This window comes from Dermacentor variabilis, chromosome 8, assembly GCF_050947875.1.
Source record: "Dermacentor variabilis isolate Ectoservices chromosome 8, ASM5094787v1, whole genome shotgun sequence".
Lineage (NCBI taxonomy): Eukaryota > Metazoa > Arthropoda > Arachnida > Ixodida > Ixodidae > Dermacentor > Dermacentor variabilis.
This window is the reverse complement of record NC_134575.1, coordinates 117,221,598-117,232,295: the sequence shown is the minus strand read 5'-3', so window position 1 is coordinate 117,232,295 and position 10,698 is coordinate 117,221,598. Positions and strand designations below refer to the sequence as shown.

Sequence of the window (10,698 nt, the reverse complement as noted above, 5' to 3'; positions counted from 1 at the left end):
TAGGAGAGCAGCTCAAGCTGTTCCTATGCCCGAACCGGTCAACTCCGCTGCTGTGCAAATATCCAACGCCGACGCGTTACGGTGCAGCCGACTCTTACGAATGGTCTATGCTGTGGTGGGTAGACGTCTCGACCTAGTTGTTACACAAGTGGCTCGTTGTTTGCCAAACCTCTGACCTGGCCACCATACCCTGCACCACCCGCTGCTACAGATTCATCGTTGCGGCTCCTTGTGTCGTAAGTGTGTGGTACCAACACGCAATCAGACGTCATCCTACCGTTTTGCTGCGTATGGCTATATAAAAGACACACAACCACGAAGTGAATCGTGTGTGCTATCGTCTACATCGCCCTAGTCTCGTGCCTCTGTAATTGAAGTCTATCTGTGTTCATTGTACCATTCCTGTGTGTTTGAGGCTTGGGACTCCATCAGCATCACAATTTTGGCGAGCCTGCCAGGATTCTTAAATGCATGGAAAGGGCGGTCGGGATTGAGAGATTGTACGTCACAAGGAAAGTGTTCGTAATGGCAGGAGTAGAGTTAAAGCGTTGGGTTTATGCAGAAACCCGTGGGAATGGAACCAGAGCGCCCAACATCGCGAAGAGACGAAAGCTTAGGCAGAAGAAGAGCGCGTACGATTACAAGTGAAAGAATGAGTGCTAAAGATCAAGATCGACAACCAAAAAAAGATAGCTGGCACATAAGGCGCGTTGAGTGACACAACTGCGTTACAGTCGGTTACCGGGACAGCTACTGAGGTATTCAGTCCCCCTAAGTTGATCTCCTCGTTTGACGAAGCTCTCGATAATTTAGACACCCACTTGCAGCGTTTTCCCCAAATGGCAAGAACAATGGCCCCGTTCAAAATACCATAAGAAGCCAACAAACACTTACACCAAGGACAACATAAGGGAAATTACTTGTGCTTAATAAATGAAATAAAAAAACGATAAATAATGGAAATGAAAGTGGATGAAAAAACAACTTGCCGCAGGTGGGGACCGCACCCACAACCTTCGCATTTCCCATGCGATGCTCTACCAATTAAGCTACCGCGGCGCCATTTCCCCCTCCGCTCTCTTGGGTATTTGTTTCCTAGTAGAACCCTGGGTGTGTTTTTTCATCCACTATCATTTCCACTAATTTATTGTTTCTTTATTTCATTTATTAAGCACAAGTAATTCCCCCATGTTGTCTTTGGTGTGTTGGCTTCTTAAGATATGACTAATAAAAAAAATCAGCCCCCTCCGTTTATCCCCTTCCAACCAACCGGTACTGACGCTTCGATCTCTCAGCGAATGAAACGAGCGAGGCTCTAAGACGTTGGCGACTGATGCGCAGAGTGAACATCCTCGCATGACAACATAGCAGCCGTATTTAGAAGACGCGTGACCTGGTGTGCGATGCCAGGACTTAAGTGTCGACAGTCAATAATGACGTCAGTGATCGTGGAACTAGGAGGTTAATACCGTCTTCCGATATGCCTTTCAGTACGTGGCTCACTTTATCTTCTTCTGACATCCGCTCGTCAGCCTTGCGGCAAAAGACGAGTATGTCCTGGATGCAAGTCACATATGATTCGGTATGACCCCACATATGACCCCAGTTCCGTTTGCGCAGCCCGATGCCGGCTGGCTTGCCAAATTACTCGTGGAGTTTTTGCTTGCATCAGTCCCAGCTCGTCAGTTCTTCCTCGTGGTTTCGAAACGACACCCGTGCCGTGCCTCTCAGGTAGAAAATTGAGCTTACCAGTATAGCGGTTTGGTCTCACCTGCTGTGAACGCTGATGCGCTCGTACATTTGTAGCCATTCTTGGACGTCAATATTTCCGGTACCTCACAACGTTCCTGAGTAGCGCCGCCTGGACAAGATTACTGTCTGTTTGGTGGTAGCGATTGCCTATGCCGGCATGGCAACTGTCCTCGCACCAACTCCGTCGGTCATCATGTCGTTAGTGGTCCCACTACCTCCGCTTCAGGGGCCCGCGTTGCCGAGCGTTACCCCACAGTTTCACCATATATGTTGCGCAGGGAAGGAGGAAGACGGGAAATGTATTTTCACAGAATTGACAAAGGCATGTCCACAGCGGGCCAGTCACTGAAGTGTTGTCTGATTATATATATATATATATATATATATATATATATATATATATATATATATATATATATATATATATATATATTTATATATATATATTTATATTTTCAAAGAAGCTAACAAACCCTGACACCAAGGACAACATAGGGGAAATTACTTGTGCGTAATAAATTAAATAAAGACACGATAAATTAGGTAAAATAAAAGTGGATAAAAAAACAACTTGCCGCAAGTGGGCACCGAACCCACAAATTTCGCATTTCGCGTGCGATGCTCTACCAATTGAGCTACCGCGGCACCGTTTTTACATCCACTTTCTTGGCCATTTATGTGCCCTGGTAGAACCCTGGGAGTGTTAGCCAGCGCCACCACTCACAGACCTCGGTGGCGGACGTGGAACGTCGTTTTTGCCACAGGCGCCACGAGAACGTGATCTTTTTGGATGAAGGCAACTCGTCAATAAACCCACATATGCTACCTGAAGGCATCAATGTTGCAGGATTTTAGACCCTCGAAACCCCCTTTCTTCTCGTTTATATATATATATATATATATATATATATATATATATATATATATATATATATATATATATATATATATATATATATATATATATATATATATATATATATAGTTAACCATGACGTGAAAAACAGCATACGAGAAATCACATGTAGAGCTTAAATAAAGTAATCATCCGCCAATCAAAAAATTAAAGTGGATGACAAGAAGAACTGGTCGCAGGTGAGATACAAGCCTATATACTCGCATTGCGAGTGCGATGCTCTTAACAAATGACCTACCGCGGCTCTCTTTCCTTATACACCCTCTGGGTTATTTTTTATTTGTCCAGTACAGCTAACCATGGCACTCTTGGCCTGCGCCACTTCTCCCAGCAATGCCAATGGATGCAAAACATCCTGGCTACCTCGCATATCACGTAGTTCGTAAGCATTACTTTGTTAAGGCACCTGGTCAATAAACCCACACATCCTGCCCGAACGTATCAAAGCTGCCGAATTAGAGGTCCTCTTTATGTAATCAACGAGAAAGAACGAAACCTAGGGGAGCGATTTTGGCCAGTCAAACTACAATAACTCAACTAATAATGACACGTGTGACAGTGCAACAGAAATTGCCCGTAGGTCCTAATTGAAGTAAAGTAATGATAAATAAATAAATGCGATATTTGATGGGAAAAACATTTAGTGTCATTCCTTTGTGTGACGGTGGTCGACCAGCGAACCTCTGTATGTCGGTCCGTTACTAGCGAACTTTCCCGTGCCGTGCGTCAAGCGCCGTATGCACATAAATGGGAGGCGAGGGGCGACTGGTCGCGCATCCGCGATGTTGAGCCCCGGAAGGCGATGAGAGACCGAGAGGAATACACACCCGTGTGTTGTGGCGAAACGCTGCACAACAGCTTTTACCGGCAAATCCCGGCAGGTGCAACAGACAGGCTTCTCATTGCACTACGAGGGTACACATTGATTCCCCGTAGTCAAGATGATCCTGTGCTAGTCGACGTGGCGCAGTGCAGTAATGGTTGTGAGGTCACTCGGAAACTACAAGCAGTCACACACAACACAGTCGGTTCCCCACAAACTCCCTCTGAAACCTGGCGCTTACTCCGGTGAAACATTCCAAGTTTGCGGGATCGGGGCCACATTGTTCGTACGCATTTCTTTCCGCCACGCGGCCCTGGCGCGCATCACGCTTTCCGGACCACCACCTCGAGAGAGCGGAAGGAAAGGAAAGGGGATACGCAAGCGCTTAGAACGCCGATAAAGAGAGGGTGGTACGAATGTATACATGGCCGAGGCGGGTCAAAGTGCTGTATCTGTTCTTAACGGTTTAATATGCCATGCAGGTTGTATTTAGATCTAAGATATTAAACCGATTTTTGCAAGTTGGCGGAGTGCATAAAGCCGGCGTCACCTCCACAGCGGGTGGGCCCGGCATTGCACTATCTTTCTGGATCGGCCCAAGTATGGGACGAAATTTTTGGTCTACACGGCTCGATAGACGCACGCGAATTTTTCTAGGACTTAGCCGTACACTGCTTCGCTTTAAAATGCAAATATTGTTGCGTTGCAGAAGTCGCACTTAAAGATATATTTACAATATTTACAAAAGAGACAACGATGCATAAACAAGGTCGCTTCCGAGCCCGATTCCACCTCTACGCATCAGGTCGTCTTCTTCTGACTGGCGCCACTATTGGTGGCGCCGTAACATAACCCCCGCCTGTAAAGGCGCCGTCTCACGTTTAACTATGAGGGAAGTGAACTCGCGGCAAAGTAAGAATACAGCCGGAACACATGCACGACATCTGTGGGGACATGCGAGTCCAGCGCAGCGACATCGTAGTTGACATCGCCAAGCAGGTGCGATATCGTGTAGGGCCGTGGGTAGAGCGGTTGCAGCTTTTCGGACAAACCGTCGCGGCGGCATGGTGTCCATAGGAGAAAAATGGATCCAAGAGGAAATCGAACATCGAGCTATCGGCTTCGTACCGGATCTTCTGCGCGGCCCGAGACTCGTGAAGCTGGGAGCAGGCAATCTGGCGTGCCATGCGAGCCCGTGCGAAGACGTCTTGAGCTTATTCAGTAGGAATGTTCGTCGAGAAAGCAAGCAGTGTGTCAAAAGGCAAAGAAGATGCGGTGGCTGAACAGAAGGCAAAAGGATGAAAAGTCAGCGGTCACGTGACAGGACGGCTTATAGGCGAAGGTCACAAAGAGTAGCGTGCTGTTCTAGCTGCTGTGGTTGTCTGCAACCTACATAGACAGCATTTCTGTCAATGTGCGATTAAGTCGCTCCATCAGTCCGTTTACGTGAGGGTGGTAGGCTGCAGAAAGCTTCTGCTCGGCACAACAAGAGTGAAGTAGGTCTTCAACTACTCGGAACAAGAAGGTGTGGCCGCGATCAGTGAGGAGCGAGCGGGGTGTGCCTTGATGGAGGATGACGTCATATAGGAGGAAATCTGACGCCTCAGCTTGTGCGCAAAGCTCGCGTTATTGCGTACCAGGTCGCGTTTTCACTCACAACAAGATCGAAACCGACACGAAAGAATGCTTCCGATGACACATCAATGGTGTGAATGCGTCCAGCTGGAAGCACAGCAGAGCGCACAGGTGAACAGCTCACAACAAAGCGCACACGCTGGAATGTAGCGGTGCACAAAGCGGTACAGACCTGGTCACTAGAAGCGGCGCCGTAGGCGGCCGTCAGTACGCCAAACGCCGAAGTGGCCTGCAGTGGGGCAGATGTCTGGAGATGGCGTGGTACAATATTAATTACATATAGCGTTTTTAATATATTGACAGGAGTACTTGTTTATCTTTATTCGATGACCACGTTCACTGCCCAACACATGTTACCGCACAGCGCAGGATGCGCCTGAATTTATCGGACGTTTCTTGAATGTTATCGAGGGTTCTATCCACTGTCTGTTGTCACCAAACCTTGCGTAACCTGATTTCATGTATGCGCGAGGCGAATGATGTGGAACTTTCTGGGATACACGCGGGCACCGCGATTACTCTGGAAGCTTCGATGACTCATGCACAAAAGGCGCTGATCAGATTTCGACGATCGCCGGCTGTGTTCGCTGCTACCGTTGTGCCACGAGAGTAACCTATATTTTTCCAGGCACAGGTTTCCCATTAAACAGTGCTTTGTCATTCACTGTTTTGCTACTGCATTCTTGACTGTCATTACCACGTGACATCTCGAGGAGGTACGGGGTAGTGACTCAGCATCTATTGTGACCCGCCCTTACCTATATGGCAGGCCGTTCAAAGTAGTAAGGGAGCATGACGCCTTGTGTTGGCTAGTGACATTAAAGGACTCTTGAGGACGCCTGCCATGAGGGAGTTTTAGAAGCCACTGTAATTTACAAGTCCGGACGAAAACACTCGGATGCCGACTGCCTGTCTCGTCCTTCCGGGAACGCGCTGCCAAAAGATTGCCAATACGACGACGCTTTTTTAGCAACAATAAGCGCAGACGACTTTGCCGAGTAGGAGCGAGCGAACCCCGAGCTAAGAAGCCTTGCTGAGCACTTGGAAGGCAAGGCCAACTTTGTCCTGCGGATATTCAAGCGCCGATTTTCTTTGTTCGTGACGAAATGATGTCCCCGTGAAAAAGAACATTTCCCCAGACCGTGAGAACTACCTCCTCGTTGTGTCTGCAGCACTCCCATCGGAAGTCTTGCACGACGAACAGATAGCTGGGCACCTCGGATTCTCCCATGCGCTATCGCGGATGCAGACAAGGCATAACTGGCCGCGCCTGAGCACCGACGGTGCCCGTTACGTGAAGACATCCCGAGACTGTCAACGAAGCAAGACACCACCGTAGGGTCCAGTGCGATTACTGCAGTCGATCGAGCCTCCTTGCCGACCATTTCAGCAGATCGGGATAGATGCGCCTACTTTGCTACTGATAGTCCTGAAGCGGGGACCTAAATTGCCTTACCAGAAAAAAAAAGATAAGGGAAATAACGAAAATGCCGTAGACAATTATTTTACTATATCAGCCGTAAACCTCGCAAAGCGCTTCCTCCCTCCTTTAGTCACTACAGCTTCGCAGCGTTTTATTCTCGTAGATACATAAGCCAATGTTGACGGCAACTGTGAGAGCCTCTTGTGGTCCGAATCGGGCGTCAATTTCTTGCGGGGTGCTTGGTTCATGAGACGCGCTTTGCTGTGTCCATACTTTCATGAACTCGCATGGCCAGTTTCTGATTTGTGACTTTGTTTCAAGCAAGGCGACACGAGGCTGAGCTGCGCTTATAAGCAAAAAAAAGTAATTGTTTGTATCTTTGTCAACCTCCGTATATCTAGTACAGTTCGTGCGAGGAGCCAAATGAACGTGTTGTCAAGTGTGACGAGTATTTCGTGAGTGGATGGACAAATTTCATCGAGTTGTGTGTGATCTGTGTTAGATGGTTTAATTACTAGTAAATCAAATATGTGCAGTACATTGTTAGCCAGAAGAAAGCTGCACCGATGCGTCTCTATTAAGTTTTACCTCTAGTATGACCTAATGACAACTCTTTTCTTTCTCTTTCAGGACAGTTCTCGTGAGGCAGTAAACCTCATGAGGCCTGGTGTCAAACACACGTGCGGTTTAGGGCTATGTACCTTGCGTAAGGAATGCCAACCGTCCGGCCTATCTATCTCGTGTTGGAAAGCAGAGACTACAGCTTCTACATGATAAACATGTGTAACGCACCATTCTTATATAAATGGTTGCGCCAATTATTCCCATTTGGCTCATATCCTAATAAACATATTTTTCAGAAAAATGCACACTGTCCAGAAAACAAAAGCATTGATGGTTGCTTCCGATCATTAATAGAGTACAAGATAGCCATGTGTAGGGATATATATGGCAAGATTTCCTCTTTTCTTATCACCAATATATTCAAATCAAGAAACGCGGCCCAAGCAAGGCAGCGACGGATTGCACAGTTGGTAATTACACTCGCACGCATTTATGTTTCTCCGGTGGCCGCTTTCCCTTACAAGAATGCCTATTAACATTTTTAGAACTCCTACGAACTTTCCATTTACTGACAGTCTATTTACATTCTAGTAGCATCTGTTCATCTGTAGTACTCACGTACGGGGCAGAAACTTGGAGGCTTAGGTAAAGGGTTCCACCTAAACTGAGGACGACGCAACGAGCTATGGAAGGAAGAACGATAGGTGTAACGTTAAGGGATAAGAAAAGAGCAGATTTGGTGCGGGAACAAACGCAAGTTAAAAACATCTTAGTTGAAATCAAGAAAAAGAAATGGGCATGGGTAGGACATGTAATGATGATGGAAGATAATCGATGGTCATTAAGGTTTACGAACTAGATTCCAAGGGAAGGGAAGCGTAGCAGGGGACGGCAGAAAGTTAGGTGGGCGGATGAGATTAAGAAGTTTGCAGGGGCAACATGGCCACAATTAGTGCACGACCGGGGTAGATGGAGAAGTATGGGAGAAGCCTTTGCCCTGCAGTGGGTGTAACCAGGCTGATGATGATGATGATGACGATGACGATGATGAACATCTGTTCATACATGGTCAAAATACTTCCTTCTTACTTTTTTATAAGGAGAAATTTCAATACACCGTTAACAGACTCTCTTCTTAGCTTTTTGTAAATAATGATTTAAATAGACCGGTAAAAGACTTCCTTTTCACTTTGTATAAACAGTACTTTTTAATAGACCGTTAACAGACTTTCTTTCTACTTTTGTGTAAAGAAAGTCTTAGATAGACCGTTAAAAGAGTTCGTTCTTATTTTTGTATAAATAATATTTTAAATACACCGTTAACAGACTTTCGTCTTACTTTTGTGTAAAGAATATTTTAAATAAAACGTTGGAAAGCTTCCTTCTTTCTTTTGTATAAAGAATACTTTAAATACACCGTTAACAGACTTTCTTCTTAGTTATGTATAAAGAAATTTCTAAGTACACTGTTAACAGACTCCGTTCTTACTTTTGTATAAAGAACATTTGTCCATACACCGTTAAAAGACTTCCTTCTTATTTCTTTATAAAGAATATTTTAAGTGCACCGTCAACATACGTTCTTTTAACTTTTCTCTAAATCACATTTGTAATGCTCCATCAAAGGACTTGTTACATTAGTGTGAAGAATATTTTACAATACACCGTAAAAAGACTTCATATTTTCTGAAGGACATATACAGCATCTTCAGTACGTCAACAGCTGATACCGTTTTCCCAAAAAAATTTGCAATCGGAATTATACCTTCACGATATTTAATCCACACACTTAATGACAATATAGGACATACTCAGGAATCAAGCTGTTTTTCTTTAATCACAGTGCACAGTACAAAAGCTTTACAATTAAAACAGTGTTTCACATAAAATATTCAGACGTCAATCCGACATCGGGCACATCGTCTATATGAAAACATTTAGAGGATCATCTGACCACATCAACACGCACGTACGTTGGAATATCGAGCCAACTAATAAAATTAACGCTGTTTCACATATCTACTCAGCATAAACTTAGCTATACTCGCCTGCTGCCAAACAGTGGCTCTAAAAATGGCGCGTAACTTTGCGTGTAATCGAGCTCGAGTTCGCAGGTTTGATGCCGATGGCATTTTGTGATGGGGGCAATTGAAATGCCAAAAAGAAAGACTGTTGTGTTGGTGCAACTTAAACAACCCAAGGTATAGTCGCAATTAATCTCTGCATCTCTGCAAGAAACTTTCCAGGGGCTGAATTTATTCATAAATTTGGTGACATCAAATTTACTCAGATGTTAGATTGACAATTTTAAGTTAATGCATTGTCGCACTTCTGAAGAACATTCCACGAAATGTGAGCACATCTGACCCTTTTGTATGCATAACAATAATTCTGCAAAATATTCCTAGTTATACGCATGCGTACCTTGGATTTGATCATTGTAGAGTTATCGGCTCATGAGCAGCAGCAGCAGCAGCATCAGCGGCATCGACAGCGGCAGCCACGGTGGCGGCGGCGGCAGCGGCAGCGGCGGCGGCTGCGGCGGCAACGGCGGCAGTAGCACGGGCAGCAGCGGTAGCAGCGGCGGCGGCAGCGGTGGCGGCAGCAGCGGCAGCCGCAGCGGTGGCGGCAGCAGCGGCAGCCGAGTTCTGCAGCATTTATGACATTTGTACAGCAACATAAACACAGCCCCATGTCTTGCTGACACTTAATTGGGTTTCTATCTCTCCCCCTTCATTTAGGTGTCTACTATTCCTGTTTACACCCATTTTAAAGCTTTAGCTATTGTCTGCTATTGTCTGCTATTGTAGCTATTACAGCTATAGTCTGCGAAGGGCACGGACCTCTTCATGTTCCTTGAAAGTTTGTAGATGACTGGTGCATTAGCAATTCTACGCTATGCTAAATAAAGCTGTTTTATTGGCAGCAAATGTCTTCGGCAATGACGTTGCATAGCAGCGAACAATAAATTATATATGGCACGTTGTGTGCCAAACACAAGAAACAATCGTGGAGCAATGTCAAGCCTGAGAACCACACTACAAGCTGTGAAAGACCTGCTGTGCATTCGTCATATTCTTTAACATCAGATAAGGAGCACCTACGTGCTTTTCAATAACGGTCTCTAAATAATACCGCTTTAATATAGTATTCAGTTTCATAGCATTGAAAAGATCATTTAGGAGAATGAAAGTACTATAATGTCTTTACATTGCATTGAAAATTGAGACTACATAAAAAGCATAAGAAATGCTTAAATGCTTCACACCAAATCTTACTATTGCAGCACTTAAGAAGAAACATGAATTCCTTTAGGAAATGTATGAGAACATCGTAGAAAAAGAAACTTCAGTGTCTAAATAGACCCAATATGAAAACATTTCAATAAAGCAAGTAGCTTTTATTTTTACAATACACACGAACATGAGATACTAAATTGTTAAAGGGAATGGCTGATATCAGTAAAGTTAATAGGTACTTGAAAAAATATGGCACGAAAGTTCACCAACATTTTTGCGAAAGTTGAGAACAGCCTTTAAAAATTTAATACATTTATGTATATGGCTGGATTGTTCAAATGGAAGC

General features: G+C 45.0%; 1 non-coding gene across 1 annotated transcript; it reads left to right on the top strand.

Moving 5' to 3' along the window:
* The first annotated feature begins 3,911 nt into the window (after positions 1–3,911).
* Positions 3,912–4,096, top strand: LOC142591798 (U2 spliceosomal RNA). The gene has a single exon (XR_012830531.1). It is a non-coding gene; the product is annotated as a U2 spliceosomal RNA (small nuclear RNA).
* Positions 4,097–10,698: the final 6,602 nt, after the last annotated feature.